The sequence below is a fragment of the Patagioenas fasciata genome, unplaced genomic scaffold, assembly GCF_037038585.1.
Source record: "Patagioenas fasciata isolate bPatFas1 unplaced genomic scaffold, bPatFas1.hap1 Unplaced_227, whole genome shotgun sequence".
NCBI classification, from domain to species: domain Eukaryota; kingdom Metazoa; phylum Chordata; class Aves; order Columbiformes; family Columbidae; genus Patagioenas; species Patagioenas fasciata.
This window is the reverse complement of record NW_027288652.1, coordinates 61,628-85,288: the sequence shown is the minus strand read 5'-3', so window position 1 is coordinate 85,288 and position 23,661 is coordinate 61,628. Positions and strand designations below refer to the sequence as shown.

Genomic DNA, 23,661 nt, shown 5'->3' with positions numbered 1-23,661 from the left:
CCCCCCATTGCCCCCCATTGCCCCCATTGCCCCCCATTGCCCCCATTGTCCCCCATTGTCCCCCATTGCCCCCCACTGACCCCATTGCCCCCCACTGACCCCATTGCCCCCCATTGACCCCATTGCCCCCCATTGCCCCCATTGTCCCATTTCAGGTAAAAGAGGACATAAACAAGAGAGAAAAAACAAAACACAACACATTTGGGTACTCCTGGGTCCTTTGGGGCACTCCTGGGTCCCTCCTGAACTCCTGGGTCCTTTGGGGCACTCCTGGGTCCCTCCTGAACTCCTGGGTCCTTTGGGGCACTCCTGGGTCCCTTGGGGTACTCCTGGGTCCCTCCTGAACTCCCCATAGACCCCCATAATTTCCCCCTTAGGGACCCAGGAGTGCCCCATAGTGACCCATAAGTGACTCATGGAGCCCCCTAAGTGTGTTCGGGTCCCTTCGGGTCCCTTCGGGTGAGTGCGGGCCCCACTCGGGTCCCTTCGGGTCCCTTCGGGTGTGTTCGGGTCCCACTCGGGTCCCTTCGGGTGCGTTCGGGTCCCTTCGGGTGCGTTCGGGTCCCTTTGGGTGCCTTCGGGTGCCTTCGGGTCCCCTCGGGTACGTTCGGGCCCCACTCGGGTCCCTTCGGGTGCGTTCGGGTCCCTTCGGGTGCGTTCGGGTCCCTTCGGGTGCGTTCGGGTCCCTTCGGGTCCCCTCGGGTCCCTTCGGCTCCCTTCGTGTATCTTCGGCTCCCTTCGTGTATCTTCGGCTCCTCTCGGAGCCGCCTCCGCGCACGCCACGCACAGTGGGCGTGGCCACGCACCCCCCCCGCTTCCCATTGGCCGCCGCCTGAGGAAGGGGGCGTGGCCTCGCTCGCAGCCACCGCCGCGGCGGGAAACGATCGTGAGGCGGGAAAAGGGGAAGAAAGGGGGCGGGGGGAGGAAGAGGAGGGGCCGGGGGGGGAGCGGAACACGGGTTTTGGGGTAAAAAGGGGGGGATTTGGGAGTTTGGCGCCTTTTGGGGCACTTTCGGGTGGGTTCGGGTCCCTTCGGGGAGACTTCGGGTCCCTTCGGGGAGACTTCGGGTCCCTTCGGGGAGACTTCGGGCCCCTTCGGGTGGGTTCGGGCCCCTTCGGGGAGACTTCGGGTCCCTTCGGGTGCGTTCGGGTCCCTTCGGGTGCGTTCGGCTCCACTCGGACCCCTTCGGGTGCGTTCGGGTCCCTTCGGGTGCGTTCGGCTCCCTTCGGGTGCGTTCGGGTCCCTTCGGGTGCGTTCGGGTCCCTTCGGGTGGGTTCGGGTCCCTTCGGGTGGGTTCGGGTCCCTTCGGGTTTGTTCGGCTCCACTCGGGCCCCTTCGGGTGGGTTCGGGTCCCTTCGGGTGCGTTCGGCTCCACTCGGACCCCTTCGGGAAGACTTCGGGTCCCTTCGGGTGCGTTCGGCCCCTTCGGGTGCGTTCGGGTGCGTTCGGCTCCACTCGGACCCCTTCGGGAAGACTTCGGGTCCCTTCGGGTGCGTTCGGCCCCGGCCGGGACTCGGGCGCCGCTCGGCTCCGCTCGGGCGCCGCTCGGCTCCGCTCGGGCGCCGTTCGGCTCCGCTCGGGCGCCGTTCGGTTCCGCTCGGGCCCATTCGGCTCCGCTCGGGCCCATTCGGCTGCGCTCGGCTCTTTCCGTCTCCGCTCGTTTTCCCGCGCTTTCCCTCAGAGCGCGAAGCGAAGCGCGGGGACCCCCGGGGCCGCTTTTTTCGCGCTTTTCCCGAGGTGACAACAGCGGGGGCTTTGGGGACACAGCTCGGGGAGCCTCAGCGGGAGGGTTTTGGGTTGAAAAAGCGCTATTTTGGGTCAATTTTGAGGTGGTTTGTGGCCCTCCCGGCGGGGCAAGATGGCGGCTGCGGACATCGAGGGGCTGCTGGGTGAGTAATGAGGGGGAATTAGGGGTGATTAGCGCGAATTAGGGGGTAATTAGGGGGCAGCGGGGATACGGGGGGGTGGGGGGGGTGTTAATTAGCGCTGCTGAGGGTGTTAATTGTTAATGAATGCAGAGGAGGAGCCGTTGCAGCAGCTGCACCCCGGGCTGGCCCCGCTGAGGGGGATTGGGGGGGTGGGAGCGGAGCTGGAGAGGGAGGTGAGACAGGTAAGGGGGCATTGGGGACAATGGGGACAGAGAGAGAGAGTGTGTGCGGATCAGCAGTGATCACCCCAAACCTGCCCCGCAGACACGGCACCCAAAATCCTGCACCCCAAAATACTCTTCCCAAACCTGCACCCCAGATCCTGACCCCAAGCCCTGCACCAAAACCCTGCCCCTCAATCCTGCATCCCCAAATCCTCCACCCCCGATCCTGTCTTCCCAAACCCTGCACCCCAGATCCTGCACCCCCAAATTCGGCCCTACCAAACTCTGCACCCCTAAACCCTACAACTGAAACCTTGCACCCCCTAATCCTGCCCTCCCTACCTTCCTGAACCCCGAAACCTGCACCCCAAACCCTGCATTCCCAAATCTTTCCGTCCTATATCCTCCACCCCTAAACCTGCCCCCAAACCCTGTACCCCAAAGAATTCCCTCCCAAACCCTGCACCTCCAAATCCTGCACCTCAAAGGCCTGGCAACCCAAGCCCTTCAACCCCATCCCTGCAACACCAAATCCTGTACCCCAAACCCAGCACCCCAGAATCCTGCACCCCAAATCCTGCCTACCAAACCTTTCACTGCAAACCCCTGCACCCCAAGATTGTGCTGCCCTAAACACTGAACCCCCAAATCCTGCAGCCCCGGATCCTTGCCTCCCAAGACTCTGCACCCCCAAATCCTGCACCCAAATCTCTCACCCCCACCACCCTGCACTCCCAACCCCTGCACCCCAAAACTCCACACCTCCAAATCCTGAACCCTGAAACCCCGCACCCCCAAATCCTGTGCCCCAGTCCTGTGCACCCCACACTCTGCAACCTTAAATTTCCCCCCAAGCCCCTGCACCCCAAACGCTGCACTCTTAGACCTGACTTCTAAACCCCAAGGGCCCATTGTGACATCCCAGAACCTCCTATTGTCCCCAGGGCCCATTGTGACATCCTGGGGACCCCCATTGTCCCCAGGGCCCATTGTGACATTCAGGGGACTCCTCTTTGTCCCCAGGGCCCATTGTGACATCCTGGGGACCGCCCCTTGTCACTGGGGCCCATTGTGACGTCCCAGGACCCCCCGTTGTCCCCAGGGTTCATTGTGACGTCTTAGGACCCCCCATTGTCCCCAGGGCCCATTGTGACATCCACTGCACCCCCCTGTCCCCAGGGCCCATTGTGACATTCAGGGGACCCCTCTTTGTCCCCAGGGCCCATTGTGACATCCTGGGGACCCCCCCTTGTCCCCAGGGCCCATTGTGACGTCCCAGGACCCCCCATTGTCCCCAGGACCCATTGTGACATTCAGGGGACCCCCTTTGTCACTGGGGCCCATTGTGAAATCCCAGGACCCCACATTGTCCCCAGGGCCCATTGTGACATCCTGGGGACCCCCCCTTTGTCCCCAGTGCCCATTGTGACATCCTGCGGACCCCCCTTTGTCCCCAGGGCCCATTTTGACATTCAGGGGACCCACCATTGTCCTCAGGGCCCATTGTGCGGTCCCAGGACCCCCCATTGTCCCCAGGGCCCATTGTGACATCCTCGGCACCCCCTTGTCCCCAGGGTCCATTGTGACACTATGGGGACCCCCCCTTGTGCCCAGGGCCCATTGTGACACTGTGGGTACCACCCTTGTCTGCAGGGCTCATTGTGACATCCCAGGACCCCCCATTGTCCCCAGGGCCCATTGTGACATTCAGGGGACCCCCCTTGTCCCCAGGGCCCATTCTGATACCGTGGGGACCCCCTTTGTCCCCAGGGCCCATTGTGACATCCTGGGGACCCCCCTTGTCCTCAGGGTCCATTGTGACAGCCCAGGACCCCCCATTGTCCCCAGAGCCCATTGTGACATCCTCGGCACCCCCTTGTCCCCAGGGCCCATTGTGACATCCTGGGGACCCCCCCTTCTTCCCAGGGCCCATTGTGACGTCCCAGGACCCCCCATTGTCCCCAGGGCCCATTCTGACATCCTGGGGATCCCTCCTTGTCCCCAGGGCCCATTGTGACGTCCCAGGACCCCCCATTGTCCCCAGGACCTATTGTGACATTCAGGGGACCCCCTTTGTCACTGGGGCCCATTGTGACACCATGGAGACCCCCGCTTGTCCTCAGGGTCCATTGTGACATCCTGGGCAACCCCATTTTCCCCAGGACCCATTGTGACATCCTGGCCACCCCCTTGCTCCCAGGGCCCGTTGTGGCACCATGGGGACACCCCCTTTGTCCCCAGGGCCCATTGTGACATCCCAGGACCCCCCTTTGACCCCAGGGCCCATTGTGGCACCATGGCAACCCCTTTTGTCCCCAGGGCCCATTGTGACATTCTTGGACCCCACTTTGTCCCCAGGGCCTATTGTGACACCATGGGGACCCCTCCTTGTCACTGGGGACCCATTGTGACACCATGGGGACCCCCCCTTGTCCTCAGGACTCATTCTCACATCCTGGACACCCCCAATTGTCCCCAGGGCCCATTGTAACATCCACTGCACCCCCTTGTCCCCAGGGCCCATTGTGACATTCAGGGGACCCCTCTTTGTCCCCAGGGCCCATTGTGACATCCTGGGGACCCCCCCTTGTCACTGGGGCCCATTGTGACGTCCCAGGATCCCTCCTTGTCCCCAGGGCCCATTGTGACGTCTTAGGACTCCCCATTGTCCCCAGGGCCCATTGCAACATTCAGGGCACCCCCTTGTCCCCAGGGCCCATTGTGACATTCCGGGGACGCCTCTTTGTCCCCAGGGCACATTGTGACATCCTGGGGACCCCCCCATGTCACTGGGGCCCATTGTGACGTCCCAGGATCCCCCATTGTCCCCAGGGTCCATTGTGACATTCAGGGGACTCCTCTTTGTCCCCAGGGCCCATTGTGACATTCCGGGGACGCCTCTTTGTCCCCAGGGCCCATTGTGACATCCTGGGGATCCCTCCTTGTCCCCAGGGCCCATTGTGACGTCCCAGGACCCCCCATTTTCCCCAGGACCCATTGTGACATTCAGAGGGCCCCTTTGTCACTGGGGCCCATTGTGACATCCCAGGACCCCACATTGTCCCCAGGACCCATTGTGACACTATGGGGTCCCCCCCTTGTTCCCAGGGCCCATTGTGACACCGTGGGTACCACCCTTGTCCGCAGGGCTCATTGAGACATCCCAGGACCCCCCTTTGTCCCCAGGGCCCATTGTGACATCCAGGGGACCCCCTTTGTCCCCAGGGCCCATTGTGACATCGAAGGACCCCCCTGGTCCCCAGGGCCCATTATGACATCCTGGGGATACCCCCTTATTACTGGGGCCCATTGTGACGTCCCAGGACCCCCCATTGTCCCCAGGGCCCATTGTGACATCCTGGGGATCCCTGTTTGGCCCCAGGGCCCATTGTGACATCCCAGGACCCCCCCTTGTCCCCAGGGCCCATTGCGACATTCAGGGGACGCCTCTTTGTACCCAGGGCACATTGTGACATCCTGGGGACCCCCCCTTGTCCCCAGGGCCCATTGTGACATCCTGGGGATCCCTCCTTGTCCCCAGGGCCCATTGTGACGTCCCAGGACCCCCCATTGTCTTCAGGACCCATTGTGACATTCAGGGCACCCCCTTTGTCACTGGGGCCCATTGTGACATCCCAGGACCCCACATTGTCCTCAGGGCCCATTGTGACATCCTGGGGACCCCACTTGTCCCCAGGACCCATTGTGACACTATGGGCACCCCGCCTTGTTCCCAGGGCCCATTGTGACACCGTGGGTGCCACCCTTGTCCCCAGAGCCCATTGTGACATCCAGGGGACCCCCTTTGTCCCCAGGGCCCATTGTGACATCGCAGGACCCCCCCTGGTCCCCAGGGCCCATTGTGACATCCTGGGGACCCCTTTTGTCCCCACGGCCCATTGTGGCACCATGGGGACCCCCTTTGTCACTGGGGCCCATTGTGACATCCCAGGACCCCACTTTGTCCCCAGGGCTTATTGTGACACCATGGGGACCTCCCTTGTCCCCAGGGCCCATTGTGACATCCCATGACCCCCCTTTGTCCCCAGTGCTATTGTGAAATCCTGGGGACCCCCTTTGTGCCCAGGGCCCATTGTGGCACCATGGGGAACCCCTTTGTCACTGGGGGCCATTGTGACATCCCAGGATTCCACTTTGTCCCCAGGGCTCGTTCTGACACCTTGGGGACTCCCATTGTCCCCAGGGCCCATTGTGACATCCTGGGGATCCCCCTTTGTCCCCAGGGCCCATTGTGACACCATGGGGACGCCCCCTTTGTCCCCAGTACCCATTGTGACATCCTGCTACCCCCCTTTGTCCCCAGGGCCCATTTTGACATTCAGGGGACCCACCATTGTCCCCAGGGCCCATTGTGACATCCTGGGCAACCCCAATGTCCCCAGGGCCCAATGTGACATCTGGGGGACCACCTTGTCCCCAGGACCCATCGTGGCACCGTGGGTGCCCTCCTTGTCACTTGGGCCCATTGTGACACCATGGGGACTCCCCCTTTGTCCCCAGTGCCCATTGTGACATCCTGCGGACCCCCCCTTTGTCCCCAGGGCCCATTTTGACATTCAGGACACCCACCATTGTCCCCAGGGCCCATTGTGACCTTCAAGGGACCCCCATTGTTCCTAGGGCCCATTGTGACGTCCTGGGGACCCCCTCTGTTCCCAGGGCTCATTGTGACTTTCAGGGGACCTCCCCCTTGTCCCCAGGGCTGATTGTGACGTCCTAGGGCCCCTCTGTGTCCCCAGGGCCCATTGTGACACTTTAGAGACCCCTCTTTGTACCCAGGGCCCATTGTGACATCCTGGGGACCCCCCCTTGTCCCCAGGGCCCATTGTGACATCCTCGGCACCCCCTTGTCCCCAGGGCCCATTGTGACATTCAGGGGACCCCTCTTTGTCCCCAGGGCCCATTGTGACATCCTGGGGACCCCCTCTTGTCCCCAGGGCCCATTGTGACGTCCCAGGACCCCCCATTGTCCCCAGGGCCCATTGTGACATCCTGGGGATCCCTCCTTGTCCCCAGGGCCCATTGTGACGTCCCAGGACCCCAGATTGTCCCCAGGGCCCATTGTGACATCCTGGGGACCCCCTTTGTCACTGGGGCCCATTGTGACGTCCCAGGACCCCACATTGTCCCCAGGGCCCATTGTGACAATCTGGGGACCCCCTTTGTCTCCAGGGCCCATTGTGACGTCCTAGTACCCCCCATTGTCCCCAGGGTTCATTCTTACATCCTGGGGACCCCCTTGTCCCCAGGACCCATCGTGACACCATGGGGACCCTCCTTGTCACTGGGGACCCATTCCGACACCCTGGGGAACCCCCTTGTCCTCAGGGCCCATTGTGACATCCTGGGCATCCCCCTTTTTCCCCCTGGACCATTGTAACACCGTGGGGACCCGCTTTGTCCCCAGGGCCCATTGTGACACTGTGGGACCCCCCCTTTGTTCCCAGGGCCTATTATTCCGTCCCGGGACCCCCATTGTCCCCAGGGCCCATTGTGACACTTGGGGACCCCCCTTGTCAGTGGGGACCCATTGTGACACCATGGGGACCACCCCTTGTCCTCAGGGCCTATTGTGAGCATCCTGGGGAACCTCCATTGTCCCCAGAGCCCACTGTGAGTCCTGGGGACCCCCTTGTCCCCAGGTCCCATTGTGACATCCTGGGGATCCCTCCTTGTCCCCAGGGCCCATTGTGACGTCCCAGGACCCCAGATTGTCCCCAGGGCCCATTGTGACATCCTGGGGACCCCCTTTGTCACTGGGGCCCATTGTGACGTCCCAGGACCCCCCATTGTCCCCAGGGCCCATTGTGGCATCCTGGGGACCTCCTTGTCCCCAGGACCCATCGTGGCACCGTGGGGACCTCCCTTGTCACTGGGGACCCTTTGTGACACCATGGGGACCTCCCATTGTTCTCAGGGCCCATTGAGACATCCTGGGGACCCCCTTTGTCACTGGGGACCCATTGTGACATCCCAGGAACCCCATTGTCCCAAGGGCCCATTGTGACATCCTGGGGACCCCTCTTTGTCTCCAGGACATATTGTGACACCGTGGGGACCACATTAGTCCCCAGGGCCCATTGTGACATCCTAGGAATCCCCTCTTGTCCCCAGGGCCCATTGTGACATCCCAGGACCCCCCTTTGTCCCCAGGGCTCATTGTGACATTCTAGGACCCCACTTTGTCCCCAGGGCCTATTGTGACACCATGGGGAACCCTCCTTGTCACTGGGGACCCATTGTGACACCATGGGGACCCCCCCTTTGTCCCCAGTGCCCATTGTGACATCCTGCCCACCCCCCTTTGTCCCCAGGGTCCATTGTGACATCCTGGGCAACCCCATTGTCCCCAGGGCCCATTGTGACATCTAGGGGGACGCCCTTGTCCCCAGGACCCATCGTGGCACCGTGGGGACCCCCATTGTCCCCAGGGCCCATTGTGACATCCCAGGAACCCCATTGTGCCAAGAGCAGATTGTAACATCCTGGGGACCCCCCTTTTTCTCCAGGACGCATTGTGACATAGTGGGGACCTCATTAGTCCCCAGGGCCCATTGTGGCACCATGGGGACCCCCCCATGTCCTCAGGGTCCATTGTGACATCCTGGGCACCCCCCATTGTCCCCAGGACCCATTGTGACATCCTGGCCACCCCCTTGCTCCCAGGGCCCATTTTAGCACCATGGGGACCGCCTTTGACCCCAGGGCCCCTTGTGGCACCATGGCAACCACTTTTGTTCCCAGGGCCCATTGTGACATTCAGGGGACCCCATTGTCCCAAGGGCCTATTGTGACACCATGGGGACCCCTCCTTGTCACTGGGGACCCATTGTGACACCATGGGGACCCCCCCATGTCCTCAGGACTCATTTTCACATCCTGGGCACCCCCCATTGTCCCCAGGGCCCATTGTGACATCCCAGAACCTCCTATTGTCCCCAAGGCCCATTGTGACATCCTGGGGACCCCCATAGTCCCCAGTGCCCATTGTGACATTCCAGGACCCCCCATTGTCCCCAGGGCCCATTGTGACATCCTCGGCACGCCCTTGTCCCCAGGGCCCATTGTGACATTCAGGGGACCCCTCTTTGTCCTCAGGGCCCATTGTGACATCCTGGGGACCCCCCCTTGTCACTGGGGCCCATTGTGACATCCTGGGGATCCCTCCTTGTCCCCAGGGCCCATTGTGACATCCTGGGGACACTCCTTGTCCCCAGAGCCCATTGTGACATCCAGGGGACCCCCTTTCTCCCCAGGGCCCATTGTGACATCGCAGGACCCCCCTGGTCCCCAGGGCCCATTGTGACATCCTGGGGATCCCCCTTTGTCCCCAGGGTCCATTGTGACATCCTGGGCAACCCCATTGTCCCCAGGGCCCATTGTGACATCTGGGGGACCCCCTTGTCCCCAGGACCCATCGTGGCACCGTGGGGACCCTCCTTGTCACTTGGGCCCATTGTGACACCATGGGGACCTCCCCTTTGTCCCCAGTGCCCATTGTGACATCCTGCGGACCCCCCCTTGTCCCCAGGGCCCATTGTGACATCCTCGGCACCCCCTTGTCCCCAGGGCCCATTGTGACATTCAGGGGACCCCTCTTTGTCGCCAGGGCCCATTGTGACATCCTGGGGACCCCCTCTTGTCCCCAGGGCCCATTGTGACGTCCCAGGACCCCCCATTGTCCCCAGGGCCCATTGTGACATCCTGGGGATCCCTCCTTGTCCCCAGGGCCCATTGTGACGTCCCAGGACCCCAGATTGTCCCCAGGGCCCATTGTGACATCCTGGGGACCCCCTTTGTCACTGGGGCCCATTGTGACGTCCCAGGACCCCACATTGTCCCCAGGGCCCATTGTGACAATCTGGGGACCCCCTTTGTCTCCAGGGCCCATTGTGACGTCCCAGGACCCCCCATTGTCCCCAGGGTTCATTCTTACATCCTGGGGACCCCCTTGTCCCCAGGACCCATCGTGACACCATGGGGACCCTCCTTGTCACTGGGGACCCATTCCGACACCCTGGGGAGCCCCCCTTGTCCTCAGGGCCCATTGTGACATCCTGGGCATCCCCCTTTTTCCCCCTGGACCATTGTAACACCGTGGGGACCCGCTTTGTCCCCAGGGCCCATTGTGACACTGTGGGACCCCCCCTTTGTTCCCAGGGCCTATTATTCCGTCCCGGGACCCCCATTGTCCCCAGGGCCCATTGTGACACTTGGGGACCCCCCTTGTCAGTGGGGACCCATTGTGACACCATGGGGACCACCCCTTGTCCTCAGGGCCTATTGTGAGCATCCTGGGGAACCTCCATTGTCCCCAGAGCCCACTGTGAGTCCTGGGGACCCCCTTGTCCCCAGGTCCCATTGTGACATCCTGGGGATCCCTCCTTGTCCCCAGGGCCCATTGTGACGTCCCAGGACCCCAGATTGTCCCCAGGGCCCATTGTGACATCCTGGGGACCCCCTTTGTCACTGGGGCCCATTGTGACGTCCCAGGACCCCCCATTGTCCCCAGGGCCCATTGTGGCATCCTGGGGACCTCCTTGTCCCCAGGACCCATCGTGGCACCGTGGGGACCTCCCTTGTCACTGGGGACCCTTTGTGACACCATGGGGACCTCCCATTGTTCTCAGGGCCCATTGAGACATCCTGGGGACCCCCTTTGTCACTGGGGACCCATTGTGACATCCCAGGAACCCCATTGTCCCAAGGGCCCATTGTGACATCCTGGGGACCCCTCTTTGTCTCCAGGACATATTGTGACACCGTGGGGACCACATTAGTCCCCAGGGCCCATTGTGACATCCTAGGAATCCCCTCTTGTCCCCAGGGCCCATTGTGACATCCCAGGACCCCCCTTTGTCCCCAGGGCTCATTGTGACATTCTAGGACCCCACTTTGTCCCCAGGGCCTATTGTGACACCATGGGGAACCCTTCTTGTCACTGGGGACCCATTGTGACACCATGGGGACCCCCCCTTTGTCCCCAGTGCCCATTGTGACATCCTGCCCACCCCCCTTTGTCCCCAGGGTCCATTGTGACATCCTGGGCAACCCCATTGTCCCCAGGGCCCATTGTGACATCTAGGGGGACGCCCTTGTCCCCAGGACCCATCGTGGCACCGTGGGGACCCCCATTGTCCCCAGGGCCCATTGTGACATCCCAGGAACCCCATTGTGCCAAGAGCAGATTGTAACATCCTGGGGACCCATCTTTTTCTCCAGGACGCATTGTGACATAGTGGGGACCTCATTAGTCCCCAGGGCCCATTGTGGCACCATGGGGACCCCCCCATGTCCTCAGGGTCCATTGTGACATCCTGGGCACCCCCCATTGTCCCCAGGACCCATTGTGACATCCTGGCCACCCCCTTGCTCCCAGGGCCCATTTTAGCACCATGGGGACCGCCTTTGACCCCAGGGCCCCTTGTGGCACCATGGCAACCACTTTTGTTCCCAGGGCCCATTGTGACATTCAGGGGACCCCATTGTCCCAAGGGCCTATTGTGACACCATGGGGACCCCTCCTTGTCACTGGGGACCCATTGTGACACCATGGGGACCCCCCCATGTCCTCAGGACTCATTTTCACATCCTGGGCACCCCCCATTGTCCCCAGGGCCCATTGTGACATCCCAGAACCTCCTATTGTCCCCAAGGCCCATTGTGACATCCTGGGGACCCCCATAGTCCCCAGTGCCCATTGTGACATTCCAGGACCCCCCATTGTCCCCAGGGCCCATTGTGACATCCTCGGCACGCCCTTGTCCCCAGGGCCCATTGTGACATTCAGGGGACCCCTCTTTGTCCTCAGGGCCCATTGTGACATCCTGGGGACCCCCCCTTGTCACTGGGGCCCATTGTGACGTCCCAGGACCCCCCATTGTCCCCAGGGCCCATTGTGACATCCTGGGGATCCCTCCTTGTCCCCAGAGCCCATTGTGACATCCAGGGGACCCCCTTTCTCCCCAGGGCCCATTGTGACATCGCAGGACCCCCCTGGTCCCCAGGGCCCATTGTGACATCCTGGGGATCCCCCTTTGTCCCCAGGGTCCATTGTGACATCCTGGGCAACCCCATTGTCCCCAGGGCCCATTGTGACATCTGGGGGACCCCCTTGTCCCCAGGACCCATCGTGGCACCGTGGGGACCCTCCTTGTCACTTGGGCCCATTGTGACACCATGGGGACCTCCCCTTTGTCCCCAGTGCCCATTGTGACATCCTGCGGACCCCCCTTTGTCCCCAGGGCCCATTTTGACATTCAGGGGACCCACCATTGTTCCCAGGGCCCATTGTGACCTTCAAGGGACCCCCATTGTTCCCAGGGCCCATTGTGACGTCCTGGGGAGCCCCCTCTACTCCCAAGGCTCATTGTGACTTTCAGGGGATCCCCCCATGTACCCAGGGCTGATTGTGATGTTGTAGGGCCCCTCTGTGTCCCCAGGGCCCATTGTGACATCCTGGGGAACCCTCCTTGTCCCCAGGGCCCATTGTGACGTCCCAGGACCCCCCATTGTCCCCAGGGCCTATTGTGACATCCTCTGCACCCCCTTGTCCCCAGGGCCCATTGTGACATTCAGGGGACACCTCTTTGTCCCCAGGGCCCATTGTGACATCCTGGGGACCCCCTCTTGTCCCCAGGGCCCATTGTGACGTCCCAGGACCCCCCATTGTCCCCAGGGCCCATTGTGACATCCTGGGGATCCCTCCTTGTCCCCAGGGCCCATTGTGACGTCCCAAGACCCCCCCATTGTCCCCAGGGCCCATTGTGACATTCAGGGCACCCCCTTTGTCACTGGGGCCCATTGTGACATCCCAGGACCCCACATTGTCCCCAGGGCCCATTGTGACATCCTGGGGACCCCTCTTTGTCCTAAGGACCCATTGTGACGTCCCAGGACCCTGCATTGTCCCCAGAGCCCATTGTGACATCCTGGAGACCCCCTTTGTCCCCAGGACCCATTGTGACGTCCCAGGACCCCCCATTGTCCCCAGGGTTCATTCTTACATCCTGGGGACCCCCTTGTCCCCAGGACGCATCGTGACACCATGGGGACCCTCCTTGTCACTGGGGACCCATTGTGACACCATGGAGACCCCTCCTTGCCTCAGGGCCCATTGTGACATCCTGGGCATCCCCCTTTGTCACCCGGGACCATTGTAACACCGTGGGGACCCCCTTTGTCCCTAGGGCCTATTGTTACGTCCCAGGACCCCCCCTTGTTCCCAGGGCCCATTGTGACACCTTGGGGACCCCCTTGTCACTGGGGACCCATTGTGACACCATGGGGACCACCCCTTGTCCTCAGGGCCTATTGTGAACATCCTGGGGAACCTCCATTGTCCCCAGAGCCCATTGTGAGTTCCTGGGGACCCCCTTGTCCCCAGGTCCCATTGTGACGTCCCAGGACCCCCCATTGTCCCCAGGACCCATTGTGACATTCAGGGGACCCCCTTTGTCACTGGGGCCCATTGTGACATCCCAGGACCCCACATTGTCCCCAGGACACATTGTGACATGCTGGGGACGCTCTTTGTCCCCAGGGCCCATTGTGACATCCTGGGGACCCTCCTTGTCCCCAGAGCCCACTCTGACTTCCAGGGGACCCCCTTTGTCCCCATGGCCCATTGTGGCAACATAGGGACCCCCTTTGTCACTGGGGCCCATTGTGACATCCCAGGACACCCCCTTGTCCCCAGGCCCCATTGTGACATCCTGGGGACCCCCTTTGTCCCAGGACTCCATTGTGACATCCTGGGGACCCCCCCTTGTCCCCAGGGCCCATTGTGACGTCCCAGGACCCCCCATTGTCCCCCGGGGCCATTGTGACATCCTAGGGATCCCTCCTTGTCCCCAGGGCCCATTGTGACATTCAGGGGACCCCTCTTTGTCCCTAGGGCCCATTGTGACATCCTGGGGATCCCTCCTTGTCCCCAGGACCCATTTTGACGTCCCAGGATCCCCATTGTCCCCAGGACCTATTGTGACATTCAGGGGACCCCCTTTGTCACTGGGGCCCATTGTGACACCATGGAGACCCCCGCTTGTCCCCAGGGCCCATTGTGACATCCCAGGACCCCCCTTTGTCCCCAGGGCCCATTGTAGCACCATGGGGACCCCCTTTGACCCCAGGACCCATTGTGGCACCATGGCAACCCCTTTTGTCCCCAGGGCCCATTGTGACATTCTTGGACCCCACTTTGTCCCCAGGACCTATTGTGACACCATGGGGACCCCTCCTTGTCACTGGGGACCCATTGTGACACCATGGGGACCCCCCCTTGTCCTCAGGACTCATTCTCACATCCTGGACACCCCCCATTGTCCCCAGGGCCCATTGTGACATCCACTGCACCCCATTGTCCCCAGGGCCCATTGTGACATTCAGGGGACCCCTCTTTGTCCCCAGGGCCCATTGTGACATGCTGGGGACGCTCTTTGTCCCCAGGGCCCATTGTGACATCCTGGGGACCCTCCTTGTCCCCAGAGCCCATTGTGACATCCAGGGGACCCCCTTTGTCCCCAGGGCCCATTGTGGCACCATGAGGACCCTCTTTGTCACTGGGCCCCATTGTGACATCCCAGGACCCCCCTTTGTCCCCAGGGCCCATTGTGACATCCCAGGACCCCACTTTGTCCCCAGGGCTTATTGTGACACCATGGGGATCTCCCTTGTCCCCAGGGCCCATTGTGACATCCCATGACCCCCCTTTGTCCCCAGTGCTATTGTGAAATCCTGGGGACCCCTTATGTCCCCAGGGCCCATTATGACACCATGGGGAACCCCTTTGTCACTGGGGGCCATTGTGACATTCCAGGACTCCACTTTGTCCCCAGGGCTCGTTCTGACACCTTGGGGACTCCCATTGTCCCCAGGGCCCATTGTGACATTCCAGGACCCCCCATCGGCCCAAGGCCCATTGTGACATCCACTGCACCCCCTTGTCCCCAGGGCCCATTGTGACATTCCGGGGACGCCTCTTTGTCCCCAGGGCCCATTGTGACATCCTGGGGACCCCCACTTGTCACTGGGGCCCATTGTGACATCCCAGGACCCCCCATTGTCCCCAGGGCCCATTGTGACATTCAGGGCACCCCCTTGTCCCCACGGCCCATTGTGACATTCCGGGGACGCCTCTTTGTACCCAGGGTACACTGTGACATCCTGGGGACCCCCCCTTGTCACTGGGGCCCATTGTGACGTCCCAGGACCCCCCATTGTCGCCAGGGCCCATTGTGACATCCTGGGGATCCCTTCTTGTCCCCAGGGCCCATTGTGACGTCCCAGGACCCCCCATTGTCCCCAGGACCCATTGTGACATTCAGGTGGCCCCTTTGTCACTGGGGCCCATTGTGACATCCCAGGACCCCACATTGTCCCCAGGACACATTGTCACATCCTGGGGACCCCACTTGTCCCCAGGACCCATTGTGACACTATGGGGACCCCCCCTTGTTCCCAGGGCCCATTGTGACGTCCCAGGACTCCCCACTGTCCTCAGGTCCTATTGTAACATTCAGGGGACCCCCTTTGTCACTGGGGCCCATTGTGACATCCCAGGACCCCACATTGTCCCCAGGGCCCATTGTGACATCCTGGGGACCCCATTTTCCCCAGGACCCATTGTGACACTATGGGTACCCCCCCTTGTCCCCAGGGCCAATTGTGACGTCCCAGGACCCCCCATTGTTCCCAGGGCCCATTGTGATGTCCTTGGGAGCCCCCTCTCTTCCCAGGGCTCATTGTGACTCTCAGGGGACCCCACCTTGTCCCCAGGACTGATTGTGACGTCCTAGGGCCCCTCTGTGTCCCCAGGGCCCATTGTGACGTCCCAGGACCCCCATTGTCCCCAGGGCCCATTGTGACATCCTCGGCACGCCCTTGTCCCCAGGGCCCATTGTGACATTCAGGGGACCCCTCTTTGTCCCCAGGGCCCATTGTGACATCCTGGGGACCCCCTCTTGTCCCCAGGGCCCATTGTGACGTCCCAGGACCCCCCATTGTCCCCAGGGCCCATTGTGACATCCTGGGGATCCCTCCTTGTCCCCAGGGCCCATTGTGACGTCCCAGGAACCCCCATTGTCCCCAGGACCCATTGTGACATTCAGGGGACCGCCTTTGTCACTGGGGCCCATTGTGACATCCCAGGACCCCACATTGTCCCCAGGGCCCATTGTGACATCCTGGGGACCCCCATGTCACTGGGGCCCATTGTGACGTCCCACGACCCCGCATTGTCCCCAGGGCCCATTGTGACACCTTGGGGACCCCCTTGTCACTGGAGACCCGTTGTGACATCATGGGGACCACCCCTTGTCCTCAGGGCCTATTGTTACGTCCCAGGACCCCCCCTTGTCCCCAGGGCCCATTGTGACATTCAGGGGACCCCTCTTAGTCCCCAGGGCCCATTGTGACATCCTGGGGACCCCACTTGTCCCCAGGACCCATTGTGACACTATGGGGACCCCCCCTTGTGCCCAGTGCCCATTGTGACACCGTGGGTACCACCCTTGTCTACAGGGCTCATTGTTTCATCCCAGGACCCCCCATTGTCCCCAGGGCCCATTGTGACATTCAGGGGACCCCCCTTTGTCCCCAGGGCCCATTCTGATACCGTGGGGACCCCCTTTGTCCCCAGGGCCCATTGTGACATCCAGGGGACCCCCTTTGTCCCCAGGGCCCATTGTGGCACCATAGGGACCCCCTTTGTCACTGGGGCCCATTGTGACATCCCAGGACCCCCCCTGGTCCCCAGGCCCCATTGTGACATCCTGGGGACCCCTTTGTCCCAAGACTTCATTGTGACATCCTGGCCACCCCCTTGCTCCCAGGGCCCGTTGTGGCACCATGGGGACACCCCCTTTGTCCCCAGGACCCATTGTGACATCCCAGGTACCCCTTTGTCCCCAGGGCCATTGTAGCACCATGGGGACCCCCTTTGACCCCAGGGCCCATTGTGGCACCATGGCAACCCCTTTTGTCCCCAGGGCCCATTGTGACATTCTTGGACCCCACTTTGTCCCCAGGGCCTATTGTGACACCATGGGGACCCCTCCTTGTCCCCAGGGCCCATTGTGACGTCCCAGGACCCCCACTGTCCCCAGGGCCCATTGTGACATTCAGGGGACCCCCCTTTGTCCCCAGGGCCCATTGTGACGTCCCAGGACCCCCACTGTCCCCAGGGCCCATTGTGACATTCAGGGGACCCCCCTTTGTCCCCAGGGCCCATTGTGACGTCCCAGGACCCCCACTGTCCCCAGGGCCCATTGTGACATTCAGGGGACCCCCCTTTGTCCCCAGGGCCCATTGTGACATCCTGGGGACCCCCCCTTGTCCCCAGGGCCCATTGTGACGTCCCAGGACCCCCCACTGTCCCCAGGGCCCATTGTGACATTCAGGGGACCCCCCTTTGTCCCCAGGGCCCATTCTGATACCGTGGGGACCCCCTTTGTCCACAGGGCCCATTGTGACATCCTGGGGACCCTCCTTGTCACCAGAGCCATTTGTGACATCCTGGGGACCCCCTTTGTCCCCAGGGCCCATTGTGGCACCATGAGGACCCTCTTTGTCACTGGGGCCCATTGTGACATCCCATGACCCCCCTTTGTCCCCAGTGCTATTGTGAAATCCTGGGGACCGCTTTTGTCCCCAGGGCCCATTGTGACACCGTGGGGAACCCCTTTGTCACTGGGGGCCATTGTGACATTCCAGGATTCCACTTTGTCCCCAGGGCTCGTTCTGACACCTTGGGGACTCCCATTGTCCCCAGGGCCCATTGTGACATCCTGGGCAACCCCATTGTCCCCAGGGCCCATTGTGACATCCTGGGGACCCCCATTGTCCCCAGGGCCCATTGTGACATTCCAGGACCCCCCATTGTCCCCAGGGCCCATTGTGACATCCACTGCACCCCCTTGTCCCCAGGGCCCATTGTGACATTCAGGGGACCTCTCTTTGTCCCCAGGGCCCATTGCGACATTCAGGGGACCCCCCCTTGTCACTGGGGCCCATTGTGACGTCCCAGGACCCCCCATTGTCCCCAGGGCCCATTGTGACATCCACTGCACCCCCTTGTCCCCAGGGCCCATTGTGACATTCAGGGGACCCCTCTTTGTCCCCAGGACCCATTGTGACATTCAGGGGGCCCCTTTGTCACTGGGGCCCATTGTGACATCCCAGGACCCCACATTGTCCCCAGGACACATTGTCACATCCTGGGGACCCCACTTGTCCCCAGGACCCATTGTGACACTATGGGGACCCCACCTTGTGCCCAGGGCCCATTGTGACACCGTGGGTACCACCCTTGTCCGCAGGGCTCATTGTGACATCCCAGGACCCCGCTTTGTCCCCAGGGCCCATTCTGATACCGTGGAGATCCCCTTTGTCCCCAGAGTCCATTGTGACATCCAGGGGACTCCCTTTGTCCCCAGGGCCCATTGTGACATCGCAGGACCCCCCTGGGCCCCAGGGCGCATTTTGACATCCTGGGGATGCCCCCTTGTCAACGGGGCCCATTGTGACGTCCCAGGACCCCCCATTGTGTCCAGGGCCCATTGTGACATCCTGGGGATCCCTGCTTGGCCCCAGGGCCCATTGTGACGTCTTAGGACCCCCCGTTGTCCCCAGGGCCCATTGTGACATCCTGGGGATCCCTCCTTGTCCCCAGGGCCCATTGTGACGTCCCAGGACCCCCCACTGTCCTCAGGACCTATTGTAACATTCAGGGGACCCCCTTTGTCACTGGGGCCCATTGTGACATCCCAGGACCCCACATTGTCCCCAGGGCCCATTGTGACATCCTGGGGACCCCCTCTTGTCCCCAGGGCCCATTGTGACGTCCCAGGACCCCCCATTGTCCCCAGGGCCCATTGTGACATCCTGGGGATCCCTCCTTGTCCCCAGGTCCCATTGTGACGTCCCAGGACCCCCCATTGTCCCCAGGGCCCATTGTGACATTCAGGGGACCCCCTTTGTCACTGGGGCCCATTGAGACATCCCAGGACCCCCCTTTGTCCCCAGGGCCCATTGTGACATCCTGGGGATCCCCATGTCACTGGGGCCCATTGTGACGTCCCAGGACCCCGCATTGTCCCCAGGGCCCATTTTGACACCGTCGACACCCCCCTTTGTCCCCAGGGCCCATTGTGACATCCTGGGGACACTCCTTGTCCCCAGAGGCCATTGTGACATCCAGGGGACCCCCTTTGTCCCCAGGGCCCATTGTGACATCCTGGGGTCCCCCCTTTGTCCCCAGGGCCCATTGTGATATCCTGGGGATCCCTCCTTGTCCCCAGGGCCCATTGTGACGTCCCAGGACCCCCCATTGTCCCCAGGGCCCATTGTGACATTCAGGGGACCCCCTTTGTCACTGGGGCCCATTGTGACATCCCAGGACCCCCCTTTGCCCCAGGGCCCATTGTGACATCCTGGGGATCCCCATGTCACTGGGGCCCATTGTGACGTCCCAGGACCCCGCATTGTCCCCAGTTTCCATTGTTACATCCTGGGGACCCCCTTGTCACTGGGACCCATCATGACACCATGGGGACCCTCCTTGTCACTGGGGACCCATTGTGACACCATGGGGACCCCCCCTTGTCCTCAGGGCCCATTGTGACATCCTGGGCATCCCCCCTGTCCCCCGGGACCATTGTAACACCGTGCGGATCCCCTTTGTCCCCAGGGCCCATTGTGACACTGTGGGGAACCCCCTTGTCCCCAGGACCTATTGTTACGTCCCAGGACCCCCCATTGTCCCCAGGGCCCATTGTGACACCTTGGGGACCCCCTTGTCACTGGAGACCCATTGTGACAGCATGGGGACCACCCCTTGTCCTCAGGGCCTATTGTGAACATCCTGGGGAACCTCCATTGTCCCCAGAGCCCATTGTGATTTCCTGGAGACCCCCTTTGTCCCCAGGGCCCATTGTGACATCCTGGGGTCCCCCCTTTGTCCCCAGGGCCCATTGAAATGTCCCAGGATCACCGTTTGTCCCCAGGGTTCATTGTGACATCCTGGGGACCCCATTTGTCCCCACGGCCCATTGTGGCACCATGGGGAACCCCTTTGTCACTGGGGCCCATTGTGACATCCGAGGACCCCACTTTGTCCCCAGGGCTTATTGTGACACCATGGGGATCTCCCTTGTCCCCAGGGCCCATTGTGACATCCCATGACCCCCCTTTATCCCCAGTGCTATTGTGAAATCCTGGGGACCCCTTTTGTCCCCACGGCCCATTGTGACACCATGGGGAACCCCTTTGTCACTGGGGGCCATTGTGACATTCCAGGATTCCACTTTGTCCCCCGGGCTCGTTCTGACACCTTGGGGACTCCCATTGTCCCCAGGGCCCATTGTGACATCCTGGGCAACCCCATTGTCCCCAGGGCCCATTGTGACATCTGGGGAACGCCCTTGTCCCCAGGAGCCATCGTGGCACTGTGGGGACCCTCCTTGTCACTTGGGCCCATTGTGACACCATGGGGACCCCCCCTTTGTCCCCAGTGCCCATTGTGACATCCTGTGCGCCCCCCTTTGTCCCCAGGGTCCATTGTGACATCCTGGGCAACCCCATTGTCCCCAGGGCCCATTGTGAAATCTGGGGGACGCCCTTGTCCCCAGGACCCATCGTGGCACCGTGGGGACCCTCCTTGTCACTTGGGCCCATTGTGACACCATGGGGACCCCCCCTTTGTCTCCAGTACCCATTGTGACATCCTGGGGATCCCTCCTTGTCCCCAGGGCCCATTGTGACGTCCCAGGACCCCTCATTGTCCCCAGGACCCATTGTGACATTCAGGGGACCCCCTTTGTCACTGGGGCCCATTGTGACATCCCAGGACCCCACATTGTCCCCAGGGCCCATTGTGACATCCTGGGGACCCCACTTGTCCCCAGGACCCATTGTTACACTATGGGAACCCCCCCTTGTGCCCAGAGCCCATTGTGACACTGTGGGTACCACCCTTGTCCGCAGGGCTCATTGTGACATCCCAGGACCCCCCTTTGTCCCCAGGGCTCATTGTGACATTCTAGGACCCCACTTTGTCCCCAGGGCCTATTGTGACACCATGGGGAACCCTCCTTGTCACTGGGAACCCATTGTGACACCATGGGGACCCCCCCTTTGTCCCCAGTGCCCATTGTGACATCCTGCGCACCCCCCTTTGTCCCCAGGGTCCATTGTGACATCGTGGGCAACCCCATTGTCCCCAGGGCCCATTGTGACATCTAGGGGGACGCCCTTGTCCCCAGGACCCATCGTGGCACCGTGGGGACCCCCATTGTCCCCAGGGCCCATTGTGACGTCCCAGGACCCCCATTGTCCCCAGGGCCCATTGTGACATCCCAGGACCCCACTTTGTCCCCAGGGCTTATTGTGACACCATGGGGATCTCCCTTGTCCCCAGGGCCCATTGTGACATTCAGGGGCCCCCGTTTGTCACTGGGGCCCATTGTGAGATCCCAGGACCCCACATTGTCCCCAGGGCCCATTGTGACTTTCAGGGGACCCCACTTGTCCCCAGGACCCATTGTGACACTATAGGGACCCCCCCTTGTGCCCAGTGCCCATTGTGACACCGTGGGTACCACCCTTGTCCGCAGGGCCCATTGTGACATCCTGGGGACCCTCCTTGTCCCCAGAGCCCATTGTGACATCCAGGGGACCCCCTTTGTCCCCAGGGCCCATTGTGACATCCTGGGACCCTCCTTGTCCCCAGAGCACATTGTGACATCCAGGGGACCCCTTTTGTCCCCAGGGCCCATTGTGGCACCATAGGGACCCCCTTTGTCACTGGGGCCCATTGTGACATCCAAGGACCCCCCATTGTCCCCAGGGCCCATTGTGATATCTGGGGACCCCCCCTTGTCCCCAGGGCCCATTGTGACATACCAGGACCCCCCATTGTCCCCAGGGCCCATTGTGACATCCTCGGCACCCCCTTGGTACCAGGGCCCATTGTGACATCCTGGGGAACCCCCTTGTCCCCAGGGCCCATTGTGACGTCCCAGGTCCCCCCATTGTCCCCAGGGCCCATTGTGACATCCTGGGCACCCCCCATTTTCCCAAGGACCCATTGTGACATCCTGGCCATCCCCTTGCTCACAGGGCCCGTTGTGGCACCATGGGGACACCCCCTTTGTCCCCAGGGCCCATTTTGACATCCCAAGACCCCCCTTTGTCCCCAGGGCCCATTGTGACATCCTGTGGACCCCCCCTTGTCCCCAGGGCCCATTGTGACGTCCCAGGACTCGACATTGTCCCCAGGGCCCATTGTGACATCCTCTGCGCCCCCTTGTCACTGGGGCCCATTGTGACGTCCCAGGACCCACCATTGTCCCCACGGCCCATTGTGACATTCAGGGGACCCCTCTTTGTCCCCAGGGCCCATTGTGACATCCTGGGGATCCCTCCTTGTCCCCAGGGCTTATTGTGACATCCTGGAGATCCCTCCTTGTCCCCAGGGCCCATTGTGACGTCCCAGGACCCCCCATTGTCCCCAGGACCTATTGTGACATTCAGGGGACCCCCTTTGTCACTGGGGCCCATTGTGACACCATGGGGACCCCCCTTGTCCTCAGGACTCATTCTCACATCCTGGACACCCCACATTGTCCCCAGGGCCCATTGTGACATCCACTGCACCCCCTTGTCCCCAGGGCCCATTGTAACATTCAGGGGACCCCTCTTTGTCCCCAGGGCCCATTGTGACATCCTGGGGACCCCCCCTTGTCCCCAGGGCCCATTGTGACGTCCCAGGACCCCCCATTGTCCCCAGGGCCCATTGTGACATTCAGGGGACGCCCTTTGTCCCCAGGGCCCATTGTGACATGCTGGGGATGCTCTTTGTTCCCAGGGCCCATTGTGACATCCTGGGGACCCTCCTTGTCCCCAGAGCCCATTGTGACATCCAGGGGTCCCCCTTTGTCCCCAGGGCCCATTGTGGCACCATAGGGACCCCCTTTGTCACTGGGGCCCATTGTGACATCCCAGGACCCCCCCTGGTCCCCAGGGCCCATTGTGACATCCTGGGGACCCTTTTGTCCCAAGACTTCATTGTGACATCCTGGGGACCCCCCTTGTCCTCAGGGTCCATTGTGACAGCCCAGGACCTTACATTGTCCCCAGGGCCCATTGTGATATCTGGGGGACCCCCTTGTTCCCAAGGCCCATTGTGACATCCTGGGGACCCACCCTTGTCCCCAGGGCCCATTGTGACATCCCAGGACCCCCCATTGTCCCCAGGGCCCATTGTGACATTTTGGGAATCCCTCCTTGTCCCCCGGGCCCATTGTGACGTCCCAGGACCCCCCATTGTCCCCAGGGCCCATTGTGACATCCTCTGCACCCCCTTGTCCCCAGAGCTCATTGTGACATTCAGGGAACCCCTCTTTGTCCCCAGGGCCCATTGTGACATCCTGGGGACCCCCCCTTGTCCCCAGGGCCCATTGTGACGTCCCAGGAACCCCCATTGTCCCCAGGGCCCATTGTGACATCCTGGGGATCCCTCCTTGTCCCCAGAGCCCATTGTGACGTCCCAG

The 23,661-nt window shown here is 61.9% G+C and overlaps 1 long non-coding RNA gene across 1 annotated transcript in view; it reads left to right on the top strand.

Annotated features, from left to right (window-relative positions):
• The first annotated feature begins 834 nt into the window (after positions 1–834).
• The window catches only part of LOC139826802 (uncharacterized), a 36,394-nt gene continuing 13,567 nt past the window's right edge, over positions 835–23,661 (top strand). The window contains exons 1-2 of the long non-coding RNA XR_011736938.1: positions 835–886; positions 1,830–1,889. This is a non-coding gene — a long non-coding RNA (uncharacterized lncRNA). The remainder of the gene's footprint in view (positions 887–1,829; positions 1,890–23,661) is intronic.